The following is a 26,795-nucleotide window of genomic DNA, read 5'->3' on the forward strand; positions in this document are numbered from 1 at the left end:
TTTTATTTGATTCCGTTTGTTTTATCTCCTGAACACAGTTAATCTAATGGCCCATTCATATTGCATTCACCCAGCTCTCTGAAAATAAGCATGCCGTTTTTGTAAGTTGAAATGTAGTTTAACTATTTAAATTGTGCTTTTTCAATTGGTTAGGAAACAAAACATCTGTTCAGAATTTAACTCTGGGAGATTGTCATAGCTAAGTAAGAAGAGCAACCGTGTTTTAACCTGTCAATCCTCTAAACATGCCTGTCAAGGGATGCTTAGAATACCTTTCAAATCATAGAACTGTTTATAACTAGAGCACATCACTCATCAATTAATGTTGTCCACTTGAATTCATTAGCTCCCACCAAGACATAGTTTATGGCCAAACCTGGATTTTTATCAATAGCTCAGGGAATGTCTTTAATGTGTATATATATATCAAAATGATGTACCTATTGGAGGACTGCATAACTTAGACGATCCATTATGTACTCAGTCATTTGACAAATCATGAATACAACATATACCAAACACCCCCACTTGTTGTGGTGGGCTCCCTCACTCCACAATGGAAAACAACCCATCTCCTCATAGCTGGATCACCAACACAATATCACCATTCTCTATCAGTGGTTCAACCTCTAAACACCTGGAATGGTGTACGCTCAACCTACATGCATTTCTCACCATAGCATTTCAATAGACATCTTCGCATATGTCAAGGCACACTATAATCACTCACAGTAGTACTACATCCCTGCTGTACCCCTACCCACCCATAGGTGGCTACAGAAAAATCAGAAAACAAAAGCATGGCATGAATAGAAAACACATAAAACGACTTGCGGTGGCAATTAAAGCATGCAGTCTATGTGCTATTTGCCGAAGCATAAACCAGCAATTAAGAAATGCTTCAGACCCTATGGTTCTGAATACTCAAAGCACACACTTCTGCGTGAGGGAGAGTGCTCCAAGCCAAGCCACTGCAAAATGTTTTTTTTTTTAAATGACGCCCAAGAATAAGTAAATAATGATTTTCCTGCACATGCTATAATCTTCTTTCAATGCAAAGCAAAGAGCACATGGTTAAATAAACAACATCTTTCTACTTCTTCCTGAAGGTCTTACCTATTTTGGTATCATCTTCCCTCTGCACATCGTGGTGCCATCTGCACATGGCAGAGTGCTCATCCCGAAAGAGCACAGGGCAAATGACTCCAAATGCTCCAGGCCAAACTATAACTTTGTCATGGAGCATTTATGAAAGCGGGTCTGACAGAATTGCCTGCATCCTTTTAATATAAAAAAAATGTAGGAAGGGATGCACCCGACTACCAGGACCCCAGCCCCTCCGGCCTTTCAGCGGTGCCAGCCTGTCGCACAATCTCCTATTTTCTCTAAAAACCGGTCCACCTCAGGTATGCTGTGGGAGTCTTTTGTGCCTGCTGCCTGTGTGTCTACTGGCATGCTGGTTTGCTGTTTGCGCGTCCTGCGAAACCTACAATGCGGGATGCCTAACCCTTCAAATGTTGGGAGAGGCGCTAACTTCAGAGACGGTGGGGGAGGGGCAAACATATGCCTGGGGGGCACCTAACATCTTCCCATATTCTATTGAGATTATTCTAGTGCAGCTTTAATGTTACAAGCAGTGAACTCTCTCCCGAAAGTCTGAAAGCACCCACTCAAGGACTGCTGGGAGAATGAGTGGTTTCCTCATAAACCCCCCCACGCCACCCCACCGCCCCCACCCACACCCTTCCAAGCACTCCCCTGGCATGCAAGCACTAACCTCACATTACGATTTCAATGGTCTAAACATGTAAGCATATGAATGCAGCCTGCACGTGCTAACAGTGAAACGCGCTGTGTTTGAAATTGCAGGGACTTTTTTAACAGCGCGAGCAGGCACCCTTTAACGTCTGTGTCCTGCTCCATCCGGCCGCCACAGCTCTGTAGGCCAGCCAGCTCGAGTTAGCATAGCCTAACATTTCGGGGGCGGGCTGGACACCTATCAGATCAGTGGTGCCTTGTGTGTTTACCACAATTGGAAGCTCGCCACCGTAGACTGTGGAACAAAAGGGCTTTTCAGCATTTCCGACTGAAGAAATCATTTTTTTTTTTTTTGTTTAATACTTCCCTTTTTTCCGCCTCCTCATTCGTTCGAATTTTTCTCTGGAGGGCACCCAAGTCCTCTTGAAGAACTAGCTACTGCGGCGCGGAAATCCCTCAGTTCAGGGATTGGAGTAAGACGAGAGGTGGCTCCAGTGCCAGAGACCTGCGCCTGCTCTGGGACCGGAGCCGGGGTCCACCGCCGTCCGTCAGAGCTTGTGGCCTACCTACCTCTACCCGGACCACGAACCTACCTACACAGGTAAAACATACACTGCAAATGTATCATTTCTGATGTATGGAGCACACCATGTATGGCGCAATGAGGGGGGGGGGCGGGAGGGTTGGGTATGGATTTGGATTGGTAATACTCCAAGGACACGTTTGGTTGTGAGTAGAGCCTGTATTGCTGAAACGTTAGAAGTTCATCCTATACGTCCCTGGCGTGAGTTCAGAATATTTCACGATACAATATTGAATATTGTCTTCCATATACCCCTAGCTGCCCTGCGTACTCGCAGTTACGTCACTCGGGACACCCCGTTGAATGCCCACATCGAGGCTGTTAGGCGGCTTGCTTACCTGTCGGTCACGTGGCCCGGACCTCTCGAATTAGGGATGCCTATTGCCGTGGGTTGGGATATCTCGTGCGCCTGTTGCTGTTTTTCCGTCCCCTGCGACCACTGAGAAGGAATGAGAGATGGGGGACGCAGCACAAGGGAGCAGAAATGCACATAGAACAGGGAAGAAAGGCAACGCAGGTAAGGGAACGGATCTCCCCGTTAATGGTTTTCAGGACAAGCCGTGCTATGAGGGAACTGCGGGGCGAAGGAGAATTGAAGTAACCATTCAGTTATGTTGTGGGTATGATTTGGTGATATTTTGCTGAAGGGGGCACAGAACTAAAGGTGTAGACGGCCCTTACTGAACCCTGTGTAGATTGCCCACATTGCGTTTGAAAGACTAGAAGGGCTTGGACAGGGTCAGTTACATGTCAGAAGGTTGGGGGGGGGGGCGCGGGGTCGGTGTGGGGGTCTTTGAAGTGCCAGAAAGGCTGGCAGAATCGGTAACAGTTCATAACCTGTGGATCCAAGAGGTTAGTGGTTGTCCCCCATCTTTCCCCCCAGAGAACACAGAAGCATTGTGTAAGTGCTGGCAATAAAAGGCCGTGGTTTTTATTGCACATCAGGTAGTAATACACAATGATCATAATCATCATAATAATACATAATGTACACTTTTGGGCACGTGCCCCCTGGCCCGTGCCGCCTTTCTCTTCCCGCGATGACGTGGGCCCCCTTCGTTGCCCTGTATCTCTTCTCTTCTTTCTTTCCCCCTTTTCTTGGGTGGGAGAGTTCCTGGGAAAGAAAAATTATTGTGCGTATGGAAACTACTTGTTTGGTGTTCCGTGCAGAGTACCAAATAGATTGTACTGGTCTGCTGCTTGGGCAGCTTCTTATATTGGCGGTGAATGGCCCTAGGCTATGCTGTTTGTGTGGGGCCTTTGCCGCGCCAACGACATTACGCACCTTGTGGTGATCTTTGTTCCCTACCTGGGTGTTTCCTGCTTCCCTGATTTTGGTGCATGGCACCTTCTATTGTGCTGTAGCAGCCTGTTTCGTCCCTCATCCTGCCTGGTAACGTGTGTCTGTGGGAGGGGAGAGGGAGAGGTGTTGTGCTTCCCCTGAGTCACCGGCTGCTGACCTGTCAGCCTGTGTTCTGCCCCTCTCCCTTCCTGTCCTCCTTGCCCCACAGGTTACTGGCCCCCGCTTTTTTAGTTTCGGGGTGCCCCCTCTGCAGCGCTGTCTAAACTTCCGCTAGAAAACTGGTTGCGTTGGAGCACAATCAGCCCAATGTCATACTGACTTTTAGAAGGCTGGCAGAGCTGGGGCAGTGGCAGGGCAGGCTCTCTTCATTGAGGGAAAGGAAGGGTCGAGGTCAATCACTTGCCAGTTTCGTCTCTAAGTAAAACCGAGATTGACAAACTGAGCTCTGAAAGGCCACAGCCACGCGCCACGCCGACCCTCGTGCTCCCCAGAGCAGGCGCAGGCCTGAGCCTTTTCAAAGAAGCGACTCCCGATTGAACCTGCTCAGTGGAGTAGCTTTGCTGAAAAAGTTGGGGGGAACATAACATCTGAAGAAAAGCTGCCCCAGTCAAATGAATGGGGACAAAATGGTGTGCCATGAAAGTTGGGGGGGGACAAACACCCCTGCCCCCCCCCCCGCCCCGCCTAAAATTACGCCCATGCCTGCACTTCCAGTGTAAGTGAAGCTGCTTGGCGTGTGAGAAACCGGATGGGCAGGTTGCTTGATAATAAGCCTGAAAGGATGATGTGTTAAATCCGCTTTCAGCCCGCCTGGCAGACACGGGTATGGTTGACTCAGGCGCCCAACATGTCTACCACAAGATTCCTGCCGCGCGTAAGAGAAATAATGATATGATCGCCGAAAGCCAGCATCTGTGCGATATAGTTGGCCTCTCCTGTGAATTGGCAGGGCGCTGTTTTTGGCGGTGTTTTGTAGGTTATGGTTGTGGTGTGTGACCCTCTCAAGTGTGTTGCCCCTTTAAGGGAATGTGTCCCTCCCATGTGTATTGCCCTTTTAACACGGGTCATAAGATAATAAAAGGAGCCCCTGCAGGCAGGTGCACCAGAATGGCTGCAGGCTCCCAAAGAGGAACGACTGAGTCTGCCTCTCATTTAGGCCTGCAGGCCCACACCGTGTGAGCATGGTCCTGCAGGCCATGATGCCGTGGAACCCTTGTGTCAGCAAGGTGGCAAGGGGGCCGTATGGTCATGGGTATAGCCCGCCTGGCCCCACTAAAGACTGGGTGTCCCCCGGCAATCCCCAGAGGCACTGGGCCTCCAAGGTGCTGAGGAGAGTAGCACCCTGCGTCCTGCTGGATGTCCATAGCAGGCCCCCCATGTAACAATGGTGTTATTTTATTTTAAAATTGCTTTCATACAACACGCACTGGCCATTCAGGGTCGGATTGGGGCATGCAATTGTCTCGGGCACCAGTGAAAATGTGTCCCACAGTTGCAAATGGCAATTAATTCCTTTTGTGACAAAGTAGTACCCAAGGGGAAGTTTTTTGATAAAATGTGATGAAAATTGTGCATTTTAAAGAATATTTATTCAACACTTGTCAAAACCTCTAGTAGCATAGTGAAGTAATTCATCAAACTGATTCACATTGGCCCAAAAATTGGCCCACTTTGACCAAAGGTCCACACCAGCATTTTGTGTTTTTGGTTTGGGCATTGCCCTATTGCCCTATAGGCAAGTCCGAGCTTGGTGCCATTGCTGGCTTCTTGGCACAGGCAACGTAATCGACACAAACACAATGCAGCCAAACACAGCGATGTGAACCCTGCCCAAAAGAGAGAGGTTTTCATCCTTTTTGTATCCATAGGGGAGAGTGGTCCTCCCTGCATCTGGTCTCCACGGGAGATGCCTAGATTCAGCGCTTTAAGTGGGGTAAAACATTGAGGGGGGGCTAATTGGGGGCGTGACTTGCATGATGGGCATGGTCTAAGACTGGATAGGTGTGGCCTAAGGACAAATATGTAAAAATGGTTTGGCCTACATAGCTAAGTGCATATCGCAAAACACATTGCAGCTCTTAAAATAAAATCTAAACAGCGCACTGAATGAGTGCCTGGAACCCCTGAGCAGACGCATGATGTTTATTGGCGTCTTATATATAGACACCAGATTGAAAATTAGGGCCCCTGCTACTTTCAATTTATTTGGGGTTTGTAAGAGCCCCAGTGTGCCACAGGTCACACTGCGGTCGCTTCTTAAACACCAACAGAGTAGGACAGATTGCAAGTAGCTGGAATCCCTCTTAACTGGGCGTAGGAAAGACCTTGGATAAAGGATACGGTGAACAGTTCCTTTTGTAGAGCTTTCTGACATGCATACCATGAAATTCTGCCCCTGGGTTGGGATAAAGGATGTTCCACAGTACTCCCAAGTGAATGGGCAAATATTCATGACTCGCTTGCACTCATCATCTCCCCTCCTCACCCCCGTTTGGCTTTCAACAATGTTCTGCTTTATAAAAGATGGCTTGAAAAGTGCACAAACCATAGTAAATTACACACACAAATATATAAATATAAGCATTTGTAAATGTGAGTGCGTACCTTGTGGCTGGCAGGCACTTCTGTCAGTCACAGCTGCCTGACTTGATCATGGCAGCAGGTTCATCTCCTCTCCCATTGCAGCTACGGCCATGGTGGGTTAATGTGCTGTGGTGGTACCGGGGGCCATGACAGACTGCTGGGACTCAAACCCGGCTGGGCCCGGCCCACTTAAAGCACTGCCTATATTACTTAACAGCAATCATCATCCAAAATCCTGATAAAGGATTGTGTTTTTTCATGCTTGCTGCAGACTGGCACTAATTAAGAGCTCAGAAATAATGTAATGGTGAAGTTATAGCAGGGCTTCACAGGCTGCCCCAGGGAAGTCTGTTTCTTTTAAGTCTTATCTTTTATTATTGGGCTGAGGCAGGCACGTGTGTAATGAAATGAATGCTGATGGCCCCCTTCTCTGTCCAGTCACAACTCACTGGCAAGTGGCCACTGACATTCCAAATCCCCTCTTTCTATGTATTGAACAGCAAACGCATGCACCACGTAAACCTGCTTGTCTGTGATGCATCTTATGTGTTGAAATGAAAACAGTGTGCAAATAAGGCATGTCTGCTTGCACACTTTGTTCACAAGGTGCTTGTGTGAAACAATTACTCCTGTGTTGTGCAGACAAAAGGGCCCTATTCAGAAATATCTGGTTTCCCGGAGAGGTAGGAAATGATCAGCCAGCCCTAACCACACTAGATGCCGCAGCCGAACACGGCCTTATAAACTCGCAAAATGACAGTAGCCAGTAGACAGAACGACTACCTAGCTTACATACTGCGCGAGGACATATGACGCAGCTACAGCCCCCAAGAGGGTTCACAGACAAAACAGAGACTTAACCATGTATAGAAACAAAAAGAGAAGAAATCTACATTCGGCACACCTTATACGCAATAGCCTCGATTCCTCGAGACGCGTATTGGCTTTTGCTTCATGGAAATCAGAGTACAATTAAAACACTACGTAAGCACGAAAAAGGATTATTATTGAATAGGATAGCTATACAATCTAGTAGTCCTGGCTTTCACGCTCACACCATACTGTGTTAGAGAACGTGTCTACCTGCACTTATAATGCCATTTCACAATTGAGGGCGAAAGGAAAGGCAGAATGAACTGTGCGTGCCTGTGCCTCAGCTCAATCATTCATAAGAAAAAGCAGGACTCTTGGAGACAATAGTGGTCATGAGTATTTTCAAGCATGGGGCGGAGCAAATTAATTTCGGAAACACTTTAGGCTGACAGTACCACTACTGGGCACTAGTCCTGCTCTACCTCGTCCATTCTTCACAAATCAGCAAGGACTGGGGCAAGGAAATGCGGTACAGGGCTAATGAGTTGCACATGGTTGTTGCACAGGCAAATCACAGCCATCCATGATATCCAAGAGAACTTGCATGTTTAGTGTTGACTATTTGTCGGCTAAGCTGAAACAAGTACATTGGAGTACAGATAGAAGGGCTATGGGGAAAACCCAAAGCTTGTAGGTTTTGTTTGGTTATTTGCCCGCGCATTGACTGCCCATAACCAGGAAAATTGATATGGGCATTCCCACCCACTTCCAGACCCTGAACGCCCAAAACACATCCTTGTGGGATCTCCTTGAGCCATCTCCATCAAGCAGTAACATCACCAGTTGTGCTCAAAGTTCATACCATTGTTCAAAGGCATAATTGGAGCTGTAAATGCACTGCTGGTGTAATAAAATGTTAAACCAAGTGTGCCATCAGCCACTGGATTCATAAGCAGTATGCGTGCCCTTCACAGAAACCCTGACAAAACAAGCATTGGCTAAACCAACAGTTTTGATGTGTGTATAAGTATTAGGCAGGCATTTGTCAGGCAATGCAATTACATGCCCAGACACTTGCACAATTTTGCAGCTTATAGTATTAATGGCAAGTTAGTATCATTACTGCAGTTCCCGGCAAATGTCTATGCCTACAAAAAATCCCAAACTGTTGGTATTGCCAATGAGTGTTACTCCATCTTCCAAATCTCCTTATACTCAACCACAGTACTCCCATGCTTCTCCAATTGCTCCCCATCATGTTTCTCCACCCCTCCCCTTTTTCTTTTTCACCACCAAAGGCCCAGGTCTGGTTAGCCCAGACTTAAGCCCCATAGGCACTCAGGGCTCACCCAGCACTGAGAGACCTGCTGGTAGAACAAGGCGATTGATGTGTGGTACCCATACTCGGCCGTGTTTCTGGAAACACTGTCTCTTCCTGTTTCCGACAAAGAAAAATCTGAATTTTGTTTGGAGAGTCGGGCACATTCCTTTGGAATTGTACATAGGTATATTTATTTGGGGATTCCAATATGTGATTCCATGAGAACTGATTTCTTGTTGAAAGACATAAGCTCTAAAATAAATACATACATTCAGAGCTTCAAAGCTTTTGTTTCTGAAGGATGTGGCTTCCCCAGTGAAGGTCTTCCGAATATTTATAAAATGAGTATTATTCCTAGTGTGTTATATGCTATTGACATCATGCAAGGAAAATAAGTGTGCTGGCTAAATATTTTGCAGGGCAAATGATGGCGTAGCGCCATGGCTATCTATAAGTCTACGCGGCAGGGAGCCATTGGCGTACCGCCTTGGCTATCTATAAGTCTACGCGGCAGGGAGCCATTGGCGTACCGCCTTGGCTATCTATAAGTCTACGCGGCAGGGAGCCATTTGCTTGGAATTAGGACTGATGTCATTATCCACGAATTGGAAGATAGCTTGCAGCATATGGTACCTGAAAATGTTAGAGGCGAAGAAGGATTCTTGCCAGCAGCTTTCCAATTTTAAAGACATTCTTTACCCAGATAAGGGTATGAACATTTATGAAGATTGGCTGAAGGATATAAAGCAGTGTTTTATTGAAATAGATGTAGTGACATATTTTCCAATACATTTGACAATTCTGCTTAAAGAGTTGAATAATGAAGCTGCTATGTGGGATCGTAGTAATAATATTCATAAATGAAATGAAAAATCATCTTTTAGTTATTATGTTCAGCAAGGCCTTCCTATAAATCGGTTCTATGTGATAACGCCCCTGCAGAAATGCCATCTGGCAAAAAAAGTCACAAAACAAATGCCGTTGTTTTCAGAGACATTATCACATTGAACATGCGGGAGACACTCCTGCAACCCGCAAAACCTTTTTTTTCCAGGGGAGTGGGGAACACCCCCCGCAACACCCATTCCCCGTGACCCCATATGCATGGTCACATATATAATGTCGCCACAAGCTTTTCCCGGCGACATTATATATGGGGATAATATTACCAGATGCTTATAAATCGCTATTTAAATATATTGCTGTGAGTAGGAATGCAAAGATCAGACGATTGCTTCCGATGCTGTGATCCGCTGCCTACGAATGCTAGATTGGGAGCGTGAAAGAACTTGTAGATGTTGCCATATTGAAGTGGAAACTTGTCGACATCGTTTGTCCTCCATTGATATATCGAAAAGCCTATAGTAATAATATTCAGATCATTGAAAAAAGTCTAACTGATCAATTCTGAGCTATGTTTTTTTCTTCCGGAGAAATATCTATTTTAAATGCAGCTACTTATAACTTCTCGGTATTGTTGGAAAAAGTACATATTTAATTTTAAAAAGGAGAACAGATGTAAGACGATAGTTTTAGAGGTTGAAACATGACAGTTATGACGTGATTGCTTTTGTATTATAATTAATATATGTGTAATCGTGTTATGCGATCGGCCTCATCTATTAGCAAGGCTAATGTATTTTAAAATGTTATTCTGTATACGATGTGTGGGTATACATATTTGAGATTATGACGTGTTTATCCATTTTGTTTTTGTGTAATGGGGTAAATGGTTCGTTTCTTTCCCAATTCACCTTAGCCCTTACTCTGGAATATGCAGAATTCCACCATATTGCCACAAGATTCCTTTTCTTAAAGAAAAGTACAGTCTTAGAGAGAGACATACTTGCTTTCTTTCCGTTAATCCTTTAATTGTCAGTTTTGAAACTACATTAGAAATGCAGGACCACAAGTACCACAATGCAACATGAAATGAACCTGAAAGCCTGGACTGGCTGATTACTTAATGCCTAATATGAGTCCAGTGGTGGAAGTGGAGAAAGGGAACTAGTGGCATTCTGGCTGCATCGAAAAAGGAGGGGGCGGGATGGCAGTGTGGGGCATCGGAGGGGGCGGAGAGTAGAAGCGAGGGTCCAGCCAGGGCTGGACAGGGCTTCGCCTATTGTTAACCATCTGCCTTGCCTCTTGTTGCATTCTCGTAAGACTAGACTTTGTCTGGAATAATATCGTAATGGGACTAGATTCGTCCCTGACCGAAATTTTAAAACAATATATTAACAAATAGAAAACTTTGACCCAGCAGTGCATGCAAATTAAACAAGATGCAGTTTGACACACATATCGCATTACAGCGTGTTTATAAGTGTTGTCTCTTAATCATTGTTTATGCTAAAACACACAATTATAAACACAATGAACGTACTGTGATTGCCATTACATTAGAACTCTGCAGATCTCTAAACAGCGTCTGTTGGTAAAAATGTAATTTTCCTACATGAATATTACATTCAGTTAATCCAACTACGACAGGTGATGTTTAGTGTGCATTTTAAATTATGACTATCCTTTTCTCTTAATAAATCTTTTTATGCATAAATAAAAGTATTGGCAACACAGAAATCCACTACTTTAGACAAGCCCATACCCATACTGTTAGCTCAATATACTTTGTAGTTGCCAATAATCCTCTGTCTGCAGTGACCTCCAGTGAATACAAGCAGAGGTAAAGACAACCAGTTTGGCCTTTGTTTGGGCATGGGATGGACATTTGCTAAGCACTGCCATAATGGTACTACCTGGTCATAAAATGGAAACAGCTGGAAAATAGTGTGAGTACCTAGGCATATGGTAGCGATGCTTGAAATATGTCTATCAAATAGCTGTACGCATGCCAGAACTGCTGACTGTGTGGATGTTGGTTTAAACAGGATATCATACTTAAGCAAGATATAGCAAGTGACAGCTATAAATCAAGTGGCTGAAGGTAGACTTGGTTAAGACATTTTTATTAGATCAGCAGCCATGTACAGCTGCAATGAAGCCATTAACTCTCAGCCTACAACATAGAAATAACACTAGCAGGGAAAAGATTGATGTTACTGCTTGGTAGAACTAGCTCAAAGAGATTCCAGAACGATGTGTTTTGGGCAGAGAGGGGCAAGTAATGGGTGTAGATGATCCTGGGCAGTCAATGGATGGGCAAATAACCAAGGCACACTCTCAGGATGCAATAACATAGCATAACAGGGCATAGCAAAGAGTTTCCATCACTCTCCTGTGGGAAAGTACTCTGGATGGTCCAAGCAACTTCAGTGACTGGCAGCAAAAGGGGAGTAAATGAATGTTGGTTCTGCTCCAGTTAGTCCACTATGCTCGAAACTCTGGTGCACTGACCTGCTGGCAAGACTGTATATCAGCCTGTCAAATCAAGTGATATGGGACCAAGGAAGGGTCAGTGCAACAATAATGCAGTTCTAGGTAACAGGGGCACCCTGAGGCCGGTTAGGTGCAATTGTGAGGGCACGTTCTGCCTTCCACTGGGATGGCTTTGGCCCGGCAAAGGGTGATCCGATGGGAGGGTGGACAAGAAAAGGGAGGGGGTGGGACAAGGAGGCGGAAGCTGTCAGACAAGAGAAGGGTGCCTCCTGGGATCACCCCTCATACAGAGTAGGGCGGGGAGGTCCGCGATGGTGTAGGGGGGACCTTGCCGTTTTACAAACACCAGTGGGCAGATTTAACAGTTCCACCGGGAACTGCCTGTCAAAGGAAAGAAGTATTATGATTAACGCTTTGAAAATGTGCAATGTATAGGGTCGTGTTTATGTCAGTAATGCATTGATTGAATTGTGTTGGTAACATTCAAAGATTAAACATGGCCGGATATTTCCAACAAACTAAGGTGTGGTTTCTTTCGCTCCCGTCTGGTCGGCAATGCCTCCCTGCTAAACCCACATGGAATCCGCTCTGCTCAGATAATCACGCACTACCCATTTCGAAGGTACACACTGCATTCGAGGCTCTGCAGCCAGCACCTTAATGACCATTCTAACACACTTCTTTTGTTTTCAGCAGCAGAGCCTTTCATATGCGTGAGGGGACCTTGCCAACCGAAAGAGCCCCAGTGAGCTCTCAAATCTGTGACAGCTAGAGGCAGTAACTAAACAAAGCTCCATGTTGAAGATGCGTTTATATCAATGTCTACTAGCTTGACATGCAAACAAAGGAAAATGTTTGTTTTCATGTCGATAGTCAAATAGTTATCATGAATACAATGAGCTGGACGTTGGAAGCAAATAATCTCCATACCTACCTGAGTTTGGTACACAATGTATGTGATTGTGTGACTTAAACCGCTAAAGATATTCACTGGTGTTAATTAGGAGACTTTTCAGACTTGCAGAATTTTGCATTCTGGGGCTTAGTCTTCCATTCAGGATGATATTTTTGCAGCTTAACATGGTTCTATATGGATTTATATGTTATGTTTCTTTACTATACGATTTGTATATTTTGCAAGTAAAATCTATAAGACAGTATAATTATACACCTTGATATCCCAAACTTAAATATGTGTGCCAAGTAAGGATTGGAACATATGTGGTCAAGTGCTGAAATTGCAGAGCTGGCTAAAATCCCTGATTCGCTGTTTAGCCAAAGTGTGTGATCCTGGGCAAATAATGTAAACTCACTCTGACTTAAATGAAAAAATGAAGTCCCTAGAAGTATGTTCACATTATTTGAAAAATAGACATCCTTACAATTGGGCAGACTGAATGATAATAGGGACACAATGGTCTACCATCATGTTCCTAAATTAGTGGCCCCCCAACTCACTGACCACATGGTCCCCCACCTGCACCCCCTCCTCTCCTACCAAAATGTGTTGGTGGAATGGAAACATGGTAGCAGAGAGTCAGAGGAGTCCTGTCTGGTCGGTGGAGGGAGGTAAGTGCGTCAGGTGCTTTTCTCCAAAGTGAGATCCACGAGGCAGCGCCCGGCAGGGTCCCAGAAGACGAGGTAGAGGAGCTGCTGCCCTCACTCCCTTCGCCACCCCCACGCACCATGTGGTGCCATTTGCTGGCACCCCTGTGGCTCGCCCAATTGATTCTGCCTAGAGCGTGCCCCGCCCCCGGGCAACTCCCAGCGGCCGCACCTGCAGCCGCTCCCCCTCTCCCGCGTAGTCGGTGCCTCCCATCCCGCCCACCCTGCGGCCCCTTGACTGGGGGAGGGGACCCGCTCTCATGGGCTTATCAGGGAGGCATTGCCGGCCAGACCGGAGAGAAAGAAATCACGCCTTCGTTTGTTGGAAATATCCGGCCATGTTTATTTGTTGAATGTTTCCAGCACAATTCAATCAATGCATTACTGACATAAACACAACCCTATAAACTGCACTATTTCAAAGCATAAATCATAATGCACTTTTTACAATACTTCTTTCCTGTGACAGGCAGTTCCCGGTGGAACTGTTATCTCAGCACCCTGGTGTTTGTACAGTAGTAAGGTCCCCCTACGCAGTCGCGGTCCTCCCCGCCATACCCTGTGTTGAGGGGTGATCCCAGGAGGCCCCCTTCTCTTGGCCGACCGCTTCGCCTCCTGGACCCACTGCCCTTTTTCTCGTCCACCCTCCCATCGGATCGCCCTTTGCCGGACCGAAGCCATCGCATTGGAAGCAGACTGTGCCCTCACCACTGCACCTAACCGGCCTCAGGGTCCCCCTGGGAGGGCAACTCACTGACCACATGGCACCCCACCTGCCACAGGACCTTCAACTACCCGGTCCGGGGTACTCCCCCATGCCTGTGCCATTTTCATCACGGCCAGAGAGTTCTCAAACAATAAGTCAGTTTCGTGTTTCGATAAATGCACACCATCATGGTGCATACTGTCCGTTCCCTGGACCAAACCGTTGGCTACCACCCGTATCTGACCCCTGCCAAACGTGCCAGTTCGGTGTTCAGCCTAGCCAACCCTGCAACCTTCCATCTTGTCCTCGGAATGATCTGTGACCATGCAATCTCTGCCTTCGGGCAGAAGTTCCCCAGCCATCCAAATAAAGACACCAAAGCCAGTCTCGGCTCCTTTTGGCCCATTGGCACCAAGTCATTTCCCCCCACATGGAGGATCACCAAATCTGGTTCGGGCAAGCATTGTATTGTCTTGCATTCCGTCACGAGGCTGCGCACCTGTCCCATTGTCAGGCACCCCTACCTATGCAGTGCAATGCCAACTTCGCTTGCCCGTTCCCCCTGAGCGGGTTCCCCTCTCTCATTCTCTTCTCCATTCATCTTATGAACAAGTGCCCGATTATCCACACTACGAGCTCCAGTGCCATCCTCTATAGGTAACAGAAGAACAAATGCCATGTTAAGCATTACAAACATACACCGCTGCCTTTGTCAATAGAGTTGCTGAGTTCTCGTGGCCCCCCTACCCTTTGTCCCCATCCCCGAGCTCCAGGATCCCCAGCCTTTCAGCAGACCAGATGCTGACTGATATAGCCCTTGTAAGCCCCAGATTTCCATCTCCGCAGCCTCATGATGTCCTCCTCGCCCAGGCCATGCTGTGCAGCGGTAGTGGCTGCCCCAATGCAGAATTAATGGGGAGCAAAACCCAGTCCCTCCAGACTCGCCATGCAGATGCATTTCTGAAAAAGCGACCTGAATTGAAATTTGGAGGTGTAAGAACCGTCCTGGTGTTCAAACAAGGATCCCCTATTATCCCCTGAAGAGGGATCAAATCCCTCAGTGCTGCAACCGGGCAGAACAACCTGTTTCCATTCCCAGCTATTTGCACCACCGCCGCTTCACCTTCTTGGTCCGTTTTCAACTTCCTGATGTACACCCACTGTACCCCCAGATTCCCCTCCAAGCTGATGTCCGACAAGGTCAATCCACCCGATGTGTCCATCTTGGCCGCAACCACCAACTCCCCCAATCTAAAGGCCCCAAAAAAAGTTATGACAAAGCGGCCCTAAATACAGTGCCCTCATATTGGTTCCAGTAGACCCCCCCCCAGTGCCATCACTATTCTCTCTAGTTTTTGTGGGTCAAGGGGGCGTCCTGAGTCAGTGTGTCTGCCCCCCAGTCTTCTCCAACCTGCCAAAGCCTTTTTTTACTGCAAAGTCGTATGTCGGGCTTGCCACCCCATGCAACCCTGCCATAAATCTAATAGTGGGCTCTTCTCCCTTAGCTGATCCAGCCAAAGCCCCTGTTTCATACAAGCGCCCCAAAGAAGCAATTACTGCATCCCTGTGAAACCATTCCTACCACCCGTTGTCCCTGCAGAAGTCCCCATACTCCCGGAAGGCTTTCTCATATGCTGCCCTAGTCTTCCAGGACAGAGATCCTGCGATCAGTGGCGTTAGCCCCGGGCATCAAAACTCCAGCATCTGTTGGGGAATGTAGTCATCTCTACTTCTGCCTGTGGCAACCATCGTCGAAATTCCTGCATCTTAAAAGGAGACAATACATCAGCAGAGTTATTCAGAACATGGGGGACGTGCTTTGCCTGGAAACACACTCCCTTCCTTAAGCAGACCAGCACCAGATGTTTCAAAAGTCTGAGAACCATAGGACATGATGCCCTCTGATTGTTAAGAGCCATTGTGAAAGCAAAAAGAAGATATCGAGGCTGAGTACCCCAAAAGGAAATACACCAAATGCGGGTTACAAAGAAAGATACAGAGATCTTTATTCTATAACTGAACAGTTTCAAAGGACAAAGCAACAGATAGCTATCAGGCCCTCAGTACAACACAGCGAACTCCAGCCCTGTTCGGTGTGCTCAGTAAGTGGGGCTGTACATTAGAATAGTCGCACCTTTTTATACAGTCCAAAACATGATGTCCAGCCCACCTACAAGTTAATACATCACGGATCTAGGGTTTGTGCCAAGTTTGCATCTTAATTTATGCATCTATACATTTAGGGTTTATCCTTAATACATTTGTCAATGAGTTACAATAGCAACAGTGTGTCTTTGGATTCCTCATTGAGCCTTCGCACATCTCTTTATACAATGTAGTTAAACAAGTGTTCACATTTCAGTATTTGATTATAATATGTTTAACATGTGCTCGCGGATTAGCTTCGTTGGCGCAGGTAATCCTCTATACACAGGTCAACAAAGGACAAGGTCTCAGTTCATGACCCTAACATTTGGCCTGCAGGCAAGTTACATATTAGCTTATACACAGAGGTCAAGACGGCCATGTTACATTCGGAACGACACTGTCCACCATTTTAGAATACAGGGTGACTTTAGAGTGAGGATCAAAATGGCGGACGAACCTTAAAATGGCGGCTAGCACAGATTTAAGGTCAGGACCTTGCAACTTAGATTTCTTTGCAAAGCGACTTGGCGTAGGCCAATATACATATATTCATACAGTATAGGAGGCATGATATGATTTCCCGTTTGACACCATAACCACAGACATGCTATCCGACCAAAATATCACATGATTGCCCGCCATTCCGTCCCCCCCAATTGTTAATGCCACAATGATCTGGAATAGCTCTAAAAAGGTGATGTTTCTAGTCATCCCACTTGGCCACTCTTTCTCGCACCATTTGTTCCCCCAGATAACCCCGAACCCGACACTCCCAGCTGCATCTGTGTTTAGCCTGATCTTTTGGTTGGGTTGTGCCTTTGGTGGTCATACTTGTATCCCATTGAAGCTGCCAAGAAACTGTCCCACACCCTGAGGTCTTCCTTCACTGAAGTGGTCAGTCTAGTGTGACAGTGCTTTTCTGTGAGCCTCGACACAGCCCCCTCAATTGTGCAGGAGAAAGGACACCCCATTGGTATAATCCTTGAAGCAAAATTGAGCTGTACCACCAAACGCGGAAGTTGAGCCAAGGTTACTTTCTTAGCCCGTAGGCATGTGTATACGGATTCCCTAAATTCTGCCACCTTCTTGTCAAGGAGGCGGCATGTCCCATGTCCTGCAGCAATCTCAATGCCCAAAAAAGTAAGGATGGACACTGGGCCCTCCGTCTTTCCTTTGCCAAAAGTACCCCCAACTCCTCTGTAATTCTCTCAAAAGTCTCCAAATCCTTTGTGGACTGTTTTGACCGTGGCGTGCCCAAGAGCAGGAAATCGTCCAAATAGTGGACCACACTTGCCCCCTTCTGCCCCTTCTTTGTGGCCCACTCCAAAAATGAGCTAAATGCCTCTAAGTAGCTGCATGAAATCGAACACCCCATTGGCATGCACTTGTCATAATAAAACCACTACCCTGTTTGGAACCCCAGCAGTCTGTAGTCCGCAGGGTGCACCGGCAGTAACCTAAACGCAGATTCAGTATTGGCCTTCGCCAGCAGGGCCCCTCTACCTAAATCCCGAAGCTGTCCTAGAGCATCATCGAACGACGTCTACCTCAACGAGCATACTTCCTCGCTGATTGCATCATTTACTGAGGTTCCCATTGGAAAGGATAAATTGTGGATCATCCTGAATTTCCCTTCCTCTATTTTGGGTACGATTCCCACAGGGGACAGACAAACAAAGGGAATGGTGGGCACGCAAATGGCCCCTCCACCCTCCCTAACTCTATTTCCTTTGTGATTTTTTTTGCCTCAAAATGCTGTCATAGCTAGCCGCTGATGGCTGGTTTCTTGGCACTGCAGGTCGCACCAGGATGCCACTGGGATGCGGAAGCCTTCTGAAAAAACCCTGCACTACTAGCTGCACCTCTTCTTTTTTGGGGTAGCTGTTGGGCTACATACGCAGGATGTCCAACCTGATAGGGGTGGGCAGAGGGTGCCGGTACCCTCTCGCCTCATTCACTCTTTTTGTATTCCTTTTCCTTCCCCCGTTTTTTGCACCCGTGTTCTAGGTGCCCTGGCAACCGGAAACCAGAGCATGTGTGTTTGAACCAGCACGCTGTTCTGGTGCATGTCTTTCTGCCTCATCACGAGTTTGGTGGTAACCCTAAAATGCGGCAGAAATGCTATTACTGCCGCATTTAAGGGACTGACAAATCACGGGCTTGGCAGATTTGCCCCCAGCTCTGACCTGGGGGCAAATCCGCCATGATTTTGCTGATTATTGGTGCTATTACCGCCGTGCTAATACTGCCGGCGGTAGTAGCGCTGAAAATTCCCCATTGGGCCCAATGGGGAGTGGGGAATTATTCAATGGGCCCAATGGGGAATGGGGACTTACCATTCTGCCAAACCCGTGATCCGGCGCTAATAGCGCTGGGGGGTTGGTGGTAACGCTAATAGGATACTGCCCAACTCGTGATGAGTGCCCTTTGTGTTAAATGCCCAGCAGGTCCATTTCCCTTTCTTGTCTTCCCCTTGCTGGGGAGTGTTCCGAAAGTGCTGCTCCCGTCTTGGTGTCCAACCCTCTTGGGTTGCATTTCCCAGGGATCTCCCGCCCTGTTATCGAATTATGGTGCAGCTGGCCCATAGGACCATCACTTGCGTCCCCAAGTACAACGCCTATTCCCTGCTTTGGAAGATCTGAATCTCTCATCATAATTTAGCCATGCCCCAAAGGTGCACTCTCTGTACATTGATAATATCAGGTGCAAGTATGTCATTCATTTCTGATTCAGTTTGGGATGCCTCTCACACATTATTGTTGCAAATATTGAAAACCCAGTTGTACAGTTCTCAATTGACCGTTCCACCTGAACTTTTTTGGCCTCCCTCACCTTCTCCGGAATATTATAGTTCAAAAGAGAGAATATGTATACAAATGTATCTGCCCACATTTTGTTCGTTGATTTCCATTGAAATGTGCAAAGCGTGCATACCTCTGGTGTTATTGGAGGGTGCCACTGGCTTAAGACACAAATTGACAAGCTTAACGACAAAGGAAATACCGCCATGTTGCTCCTCCATGACCTGACGGCAGCCTTTGACTTGGTGGACCATGCAGTTTTGTGTAAACACCTGGCTTCGGCTGCCCAATTCTCAAGTGAAGTTATAGCCTCGGTCCAGTCATTTTTAGACAATAGAACAATGAGAGTTTTCTCCACATCGGCATCGGCGGACCCGGTCCAGACAACATGCGGTGTTCTACAAGGCTCCTGCGTCTCGCCAACTATGTATAACATATTTACCAAGCACCTATTTGACAAATTGGACAGACTGGGTGTCACCTACATGAATTATGCAGACAACACCCAGATCCTCATTCGCCTTTCGGGCAACTTTGTCTCCAATAAGGCCTTGGTAAATTAAATATACCTCCTCATTCAGGCATGGATGGCAACCCATGGCCTCTGCCTAAATGACGACAAAACAGAGATCCTGATTCTTGGGTCTGCTGCCAACCGAAAAAACTTAACTCCAACTACTCTGCTTTCAACATTGATGGCAACGCAATCACAGTAGCTAAAGAAGTGAAAACGTTAGGTTTTTTACCTTAACTCCACCCTAACCTTAAGAAAACAGGTTAACTCCCTGGCATCATCCACCGCCTACACCTGCAAACCTATTAGGGCTTGTAGACCCTTTCTAACACAAGCTTCCTACATCATCGTAGCCAATGCCTTAATAATGTCAAAATTGGATTATTGCAACGCCCTATATATAACCCTCTCAACTGGCTACGCTCCAACGACCCTTATTATTAACCGATATGCACCCTTGCACTAGATACTGGAACCTTCCCCTGCACTTGCTTGTACTTTGTACCTGGCTCCCTGCCTCACTGTATCCCCCTCCATATATGCATGTATGTATGAACTTCACTATACTGTTTTTAGTATGGTTAATTATTAGCAATACATTTCCCACCCCCAACAATCCATGTAAGTGTGGTACACCTAGCACCCTCAGCAATCCATTTAAGTGCAGTATATTTCCTACCCCCAACAATCCATCGAAGTGCGGTCGACCTCCCACCGCCAACAATCCATTGAAATTTGGTACATTTCCTACCCCCAATAATGCATCCCGGTGTGGTACACCTCCCACTCCCAACAATCCATCTAAGTGAATTACCTACCACCAACAATCCGTCTAAGTGTGGCTGACCGACACAGTTGGGCTAAATTGGCGATATGGGTGACAAACACAAATGATCTATGTTCTATTAGGTAATAAGAGTGGTGGGGTTTTACTGGAGTACAGTAATTGCTCTACTCCCCACCCAGACCACACTTACCTTATCAGTTGCTGCTGGTTGACTTTGGTAGGCGTCCCAGGTGAACAGGGGCAAACATGGTGCTGCTTCTTCCAGAGCTGCCCTTTGCCTTGTGGCCCTTAGCCGGTCGCTGCCCCCCCAACAGGTGGACCAGGGCAACAAGATCAGTTGAAATGATCTGATTCCAATATTAGGCAGATTGACAGTGTTAAAGATAAACCAGCCTTTGAGGTGCTGTAGATGTGGGTTGAACCAGGTCCGTGTGCGGTGAGTCATACTGGTTGAATTGGCAAGCTGGAAGCAAGTCAGTTCAAAGTGGGTTTTCAGTGCGGTTTCAATGGGGCATTCGGGCAATGCAGTTTGAATGGCTCACCAGGGTCGGCTCGAAGGGTGAGTTAGTTTGAGACCTTGGTAAATGCTGCTTCGGGTCAACAAGTGACGCGATGTGCAAGTGGTTCGAGTCTAGGTCTGTAGCTGTGATCCTGATGGTCAGTTGAGACCCACTGCAGGCACACTAGGGCAAGGTGACTTCTTTCAGTGTCTACCCCCACAGCCTAGGAAGGTTTGCAAGAAGAGTGGCAGGCCATGGTCCTCAGCAAAGTCACCCCAAGTCACCCCAATGTGCCTTGGAAATGGGGACAGAGCTTGTCTCTGCCCTCGAGGACACCTTCACTTCAAACAATGAGGGCTTTGAAAAGATCAACTCTCCCAAAGGAACTCCAAATGAATTCTTCCTTAAGTCCTGGATGGTCAAAAAGTGAATCAAAGAAGCAGTGGGAAACCGCGTATTTTATAGGCAAAATGCCACACATGATTATAAGGAAAGCAAGCCGGCTTTAAGTGCTTCAATCCTTGTCCTTGTCACAAGTGCCCCTGCCTTCTGATGTCATACCAAATACCTTGCTCCATGGGACAGGACGGAGAGAAAATCCCTCAGACACTTAAGATGGAGCAACCCTTCTTCGTACCCACCTGTGTTCCCTGGTTGTTGTACCTCCATCCCTTCCCCAGCCTGTAGCTTCAAATCGTCTCTGGTGTGCAGCACTCTAGTTTGAGGAAGGTTTTTGTTACGGGCTTGGCTCTTTGAAGCCAGGCTTGCGGGGCATCTCAAGCTGGGAGATCCCAGGCCGGGCATGGGGGTGGGCGTTACCTTCCTTCCCAGAAAGTCAATAGAGGCACGCATCCTGCCGTTTATCTTATGCACTGGAATGCAGATATACAGGCACCTGAAATCCACATAGCCTCCCATAGATTTCTGAGCTGACTGGGATGACACTGGCATGCTACAAATAGACAGCTTTAATGATTATATGAACCACACCTGCCCAGCACCATACAACATATTTTCAGATTATCCTGAAACCACGTGGGCAGTTAATCATAATTGTATCGAATTTGGAACGGAGATGTAGACTTAAATGCAACCTCTGTACTGCAGTGACATTTGATGTCCACAGCAGTTGTCAAACAGAGCATCAGTGACCTCTTAACCTGCTCTGTGGCACTGTAGAGAGGGGGCTGCAGCTCAGGAAACAGAGGTAGCAGGGCACAGATGTACACTATGCTTTTGGCATGGAGTTTACTGTGTGTGGGAGGGTGGTTAGCAGACCACCCTTTCAACGATGAAATTACCTACATCATTGTATTATTTGATCAAAATCAAAAAACTCTCTGTCTACCTTGACTCTAACTCCCTTCTCCCCCCACTTGAATCTGGTTTTTATCCCTCTCCTTTGACTGAAATTGCCATCCTACACATTACTCATTTTTATTTTGGGCTATTAGAGGCGTTTGTGCCTTTTATAAACCGAAACTGTTGCATGAGAGCACAGCTAGGGGGATATTGCATATGAAGAGTGACACAAAGATGTTGTTTGTTTTTTTTGCTAACCTATTAATGGTCATGCTAATCCCTATGGCCATTCCCACTCAGTTCCTGCCCCTCCCAATCCAAAAACACCCCCTCATGGGAACTCTTTGAGCTTGCTTTATTAAAGCCTCACCATCAAATGTTGCACTTGAAGTACCTGCCAGTGTTTTGTTTTTCAAAGCTGTCTTGTGAAATGACTTAATTGCAGCTTTAAGCACACTACTGGTGTAATAAAAATGTCTAAACCAGTCTGCCTTCAGCCTCACGATTTAAGTTAAAAACAAGTATTTGTGATGTGCATGGCACTGCTATTAGATGCCCCAATTGTGCAGCTGCTACCATCAATGTCAATGACCAGTTAATACCACCACGGCACTGCCTGGCAAGTGCCACTCGCATACCTACACAAAAGCCCAATCTGCATGCTTTACTTCTTCTCAATAGTGCCAAGCTATCTCTGATTCTAATCCAATTGGTCCTCTCTGCGGTGCTTGGTGCAATGGATCACTCTATCCTCTTTCTTCTCGCAGAACCTCTTGCACTGATCTGGCCTGGCTTCTTTCTATGTCTTGGACTGTTCCTATTCTGTGTTTTGGGCTAGTGTTCCTTCCTCTACTTTTCCTTGACACTTTGGTGCTCCTAGGGATCTGTCCTGGGCATCTCTAATGTACTCTCTATACCATACTCTGCTTCTTTGATCTATTCCTTTGTCCAGGGTTGTCATCTTTACACTCACGATTCTATATCCTCCTTTTCTGCCCAACTCGACTCTTCTATTTCTTACTACCTGCCAGCATTGAAGACTTGGATGCGTGCTCCCTCTCTGCATCTTTACTTTACCAAGCCTGTGTTTCTCTCCCTCCGTGCTCCTTCTTTTCACTGTCCCTCTCCTTGCTCTGTCTATTTTACTTGCGTTCTCAACCTCTGCTGGTAAGCTAGCTGTCATTTCTGCTCCTTCTCACTCTTTCTCTCTTCACGTTTCCTCTACTGCTCGTGCTTGCTGCTATTAACTTTGTTAACTACAACGTCTTATTAACTACAACGTCTTTTTTTCATTGTCTTGGCTAATGAAACTCTTATTTTTTTATTTTTTTATGTTATATTATGCTTTTAGTTGCAAAGCAACCTTACACAAAAGAGTTATCATTATAAATACATACAATTCATTACAACTACATATATACATACAGAATATTTACAACCAGCGCACTTAATTACATAACATTACAAAGTTGCATACCATATTTAATCAGTGATAATAAATTAAAATCGTTAGAATATTTCCTAGAATGCATGCATCAGCCCACACGGGGCGGGGATATATGTGTACAGGACACCGGGTTGCTCTGCAGAAATGGAGGTGAGCATTCACAGACATAAAGGGACTACACCGCCCAACTGTTTAAACAATGAATAGAATCAAAATCCTTGATGGTTATTAACAATGATTACCCTTTTCCTCGCACGTGTGCTTTGTTATAGATTCCACTTCAATGAGATTGTTGATCATTTTCCAAATTTAGTTTGAGTAAGAATTTGATTGTTGCTATATTTAGGGAGATATGATCTGCGTTAAATATTATGTGCCACATGTCTTTAGGATTTAGTATTCTCAACTTCCTTGGATATTTGTAGAAATAGTCCTTTCTCGAGGGACTAAGATTAACTAAGAATCGTATTAGGTATCACTGTTATCCTTTTCCGCCTAGATTATTCCTCTTCTCTTCATTTCGGCCTTCTGGCGACTCTGAATTGGAGTGCCCGTCGTCTTCTGTTCCTGCTAGCCTGTTCCTCTCTTTCTTTCTTTCTCCCTAGTCTCTCTTGTCTGGCGCCCCCATTCTATTCATCCTCACGTTAGTTGCCTTTGTCTTGTTTCTATGTGCATTCATGGTTTAGCCTCTGTTGTTTTGGTCCATGTCCCTCCTTTCTCTCTACGCCTTTCAACTTTATTCCTACAAGCATTCCCTTGTCCTCCGTGTTCCCCGCCTCATTGCCAGGCTTATATCTTTTTGGTCCAATTTTCTGGAATGTTCTTCCTTTCCCTTTTTGTTCCACTCTCCCCTTGCTTTGTTCGCTCTTCTCTCAAATCCCATCTTCTCTCCTCTTCTAAATATGAAGTCTGTTACTTCCTGTTGCTTGCATGTTACATGTTGGTGCATGGTGTACTGTTTTTGTAACTTATGTACAGCTCTTGAGCTTTATCCCTTTTTAAATTCAAATAAACAAAACTGGTGCCTCTGAATTCAGATCATAAAGAGCCAGGTGCAGGTTAGGCTGCTTGACACATGCCGACTCTGCCCCAGCCCAGCCAGCCTTCCAGTGCTATAGGCTTTTTGGGGAAAGTCTTGTGATTGTCCTTTAGGCCAGACCAACTCCAACACAAAATGGATTGAGGGGAAAGTGGTTATTTCACATGTTATCCCCTTGGATGTAATTGTCAGAGGGCTGTGGTACTAACCATACAGACATGCACATCACCATCGTTTATAGGACTGGGATGACCAGAACATCATCCCAAACCTTTGGCATTTCATCATCAACAAAGAGTACTCCAGCATCATACATGTTAACACTGGTCTACTTAAGCCCCACTTGCAAAACACGCCCACGGCCGCAGTACTGGACAAGGTTTGAAATGAGAGGGTTCTACTTCCTAAACTTAATGCAATTCTCATTGCCATTGGGACGAGCTATAGATGACAAAAAGTTTCTGTTATGGGTATTTTTACTGCAAACCATTATAGTAATTTGAATAAATAAAAATATATATGTTTACCTTAAAAGCCCTCTTCATTCTAGGCAGAAACCATAATTGTCACTTACAAATGCATGACAAACCCCATGTAAACATGTTTCGCTCTCCTCCTTTAAAGTAAGATTTTCTTCAGGATACATCTTAATTTGACAGGGTGAAAGTATTTGCCCGACATGTCGACATAGCAAAACCTCATTGTCCTAAACAGGTGTTAGAGCAAAAGTGTATATGTATGCATATATGGAGTGGGCTTATTATTTATGTGTTTGCTTGCACATAGGTCACCTTGTGGAAACTTCATACTATGTAAGTAGTTACTTTTAAAAGAAGAACAACATGTACCAGGGATGCTAGTTAGATAAGCTACAGATGCCAGAAATCTCATTTATCCTTGGAAGAAAAAATAATGTATCAGGTAAATAGTGTAGCGCTTGATCCCAGATTTTTCCTTCTTCTAAGAGCTGTAACAACAAGTCATAACAGCCAAGTGGCTCCATGTCACGCATGACACCTTGAACCAGTCCTGGTTTTCCCACTGCATGCTGAAACTTGAAGGCCCATTCTTCAAGTTGTAAAAACGAAACCACAAGTCGCAGCATGCAGTGTGAAAAACCAGGACTGGCACAAGGTGTCCAGCATTCGTTTTGACAGCTGTTCCTTTAATTGTAATGGAACTTATTCATCAACCTCAGAAGGATGCAGGGCTGAGTAGGTTGCAAAAGAACCGAAGTGCAACCTTGCCCCATGTCAGAGACGAGCGCTTAACTCTGGGAGAGTGGGGGCGGGGGTAGAAATGACCGCGTGGGGGGTATAACTTTTGCCCCATAGGGGCAATCAATATTCAGCACCCACGCAACCCATCCCAATACAGAGGCGATGCTGCAGCGGCACAGAAGGTGAGGCCGGAGCCGTGCTGCTTCTGGGAGGGAAAGAGGGCACTGTCTCGGCGCTTCTCGCAGGCCACCCTGCAACCCAGGCCGGATTTCTCCGCGTGCCGGGGGTTCTGATGATGGCTGCTTTGGGTGGATAGTGAGTAAACAGGGCTTTGCTCGGCATTAAAGACCAGCTGCTCCTTCTCGAAGGAGTAGGCGGCAGTGGGAAGGCGAGCGGTTTGGAGGAATGTGACCACGAGGGAGGGAAGAGGCAGCCATGATGATGCGAAGGAGGGATGCTGGCGAGGAGCCGCTTGGTGGGGGGATTATTCAGTGGGGAGCGGTGCTTTCCTGTCTGTAGTGGGAGTGAGTCATTGGAGGCTCCACACCTGGGTTCCTTTAATAATCACAGCCGAGGATTGGTTGCAAGTCCGCATCCTCTGGCCACTGGGCTGTGCGTCACGCCAGCCTTTCCCAGAGCCCTTTCAGGCTTCTCTCTCCCAAACACTGCACTCAGCAGTTTCTGCACGCGGCGTGCCGCTTCTCCTGGGAGCGGACGGGATGAGCACTCGACCCGGAGACAGTGAGTTTTGCGACAGAACAGGGCTTTAAGTGGCAACAAATAAGGGCAGGTACTCACCAGCCTAGGCTTTAAGTGGGCCTACCTCAGGACCTGTAAGGTGCAAACATTGCTCTCGTGCCGGGGCCCTTCCGGGTCTCCCCGAGACACTTCTATACAATTCCCCCTGTCTCCCGCCCAGGCATGTAGTTTTCTATTCGTCTCACTTTCTGTGTGTGTGTGTCTGTGTGTGTGCTTGTGTGTGTGTGTGTGTGTGTCTTGCTCTTTGTTTCTCTCCCTCTGTTTGTATCA

General features: G+C 46.4%; 1 protein-coding gene across 2 annotated transcripts in view; it reads left to right on the forward strand.

The window, feature by feature from the left end:
• Positions 1–1,953: 1,953 nt before the first annotated feature.
• Positions 1,954–26,795, forward strand: part of LOC138529609 (chemerin-like receptor 1) — an 87,495-nt gene continuing 62,653 nt past the window's right edge. The window contains exon 1 of one of the 2 annotated variants that reach the window (XM_069640845.1): positions 1,954–2,359. The gene's annotated coding sequence lies outside the window, so the exon portion shown is untranslated. The remainder of the gene's footprint in view (positions 2,360–26,795) is intronic. The other variant, XM_069640846.1, reaches the window with a different exon arrangement.

The sequence above is a fragment of the Ambystoma mexicanum genome, chromosome 1q (genome assembly GCF_040938575.1).
Source record: "Ambystoma mexicanum isolate Mex_15411 chromosome 1q, UKY_AmexF1_1, whole genome shotgun sequence".
NCBI classification, from domain to species: Eukaryota; Metazoa; Chordata; class Amphibia; order Caudata; family Ambystomatidae; genus Ambystoma; species Ambystoma mexicanum.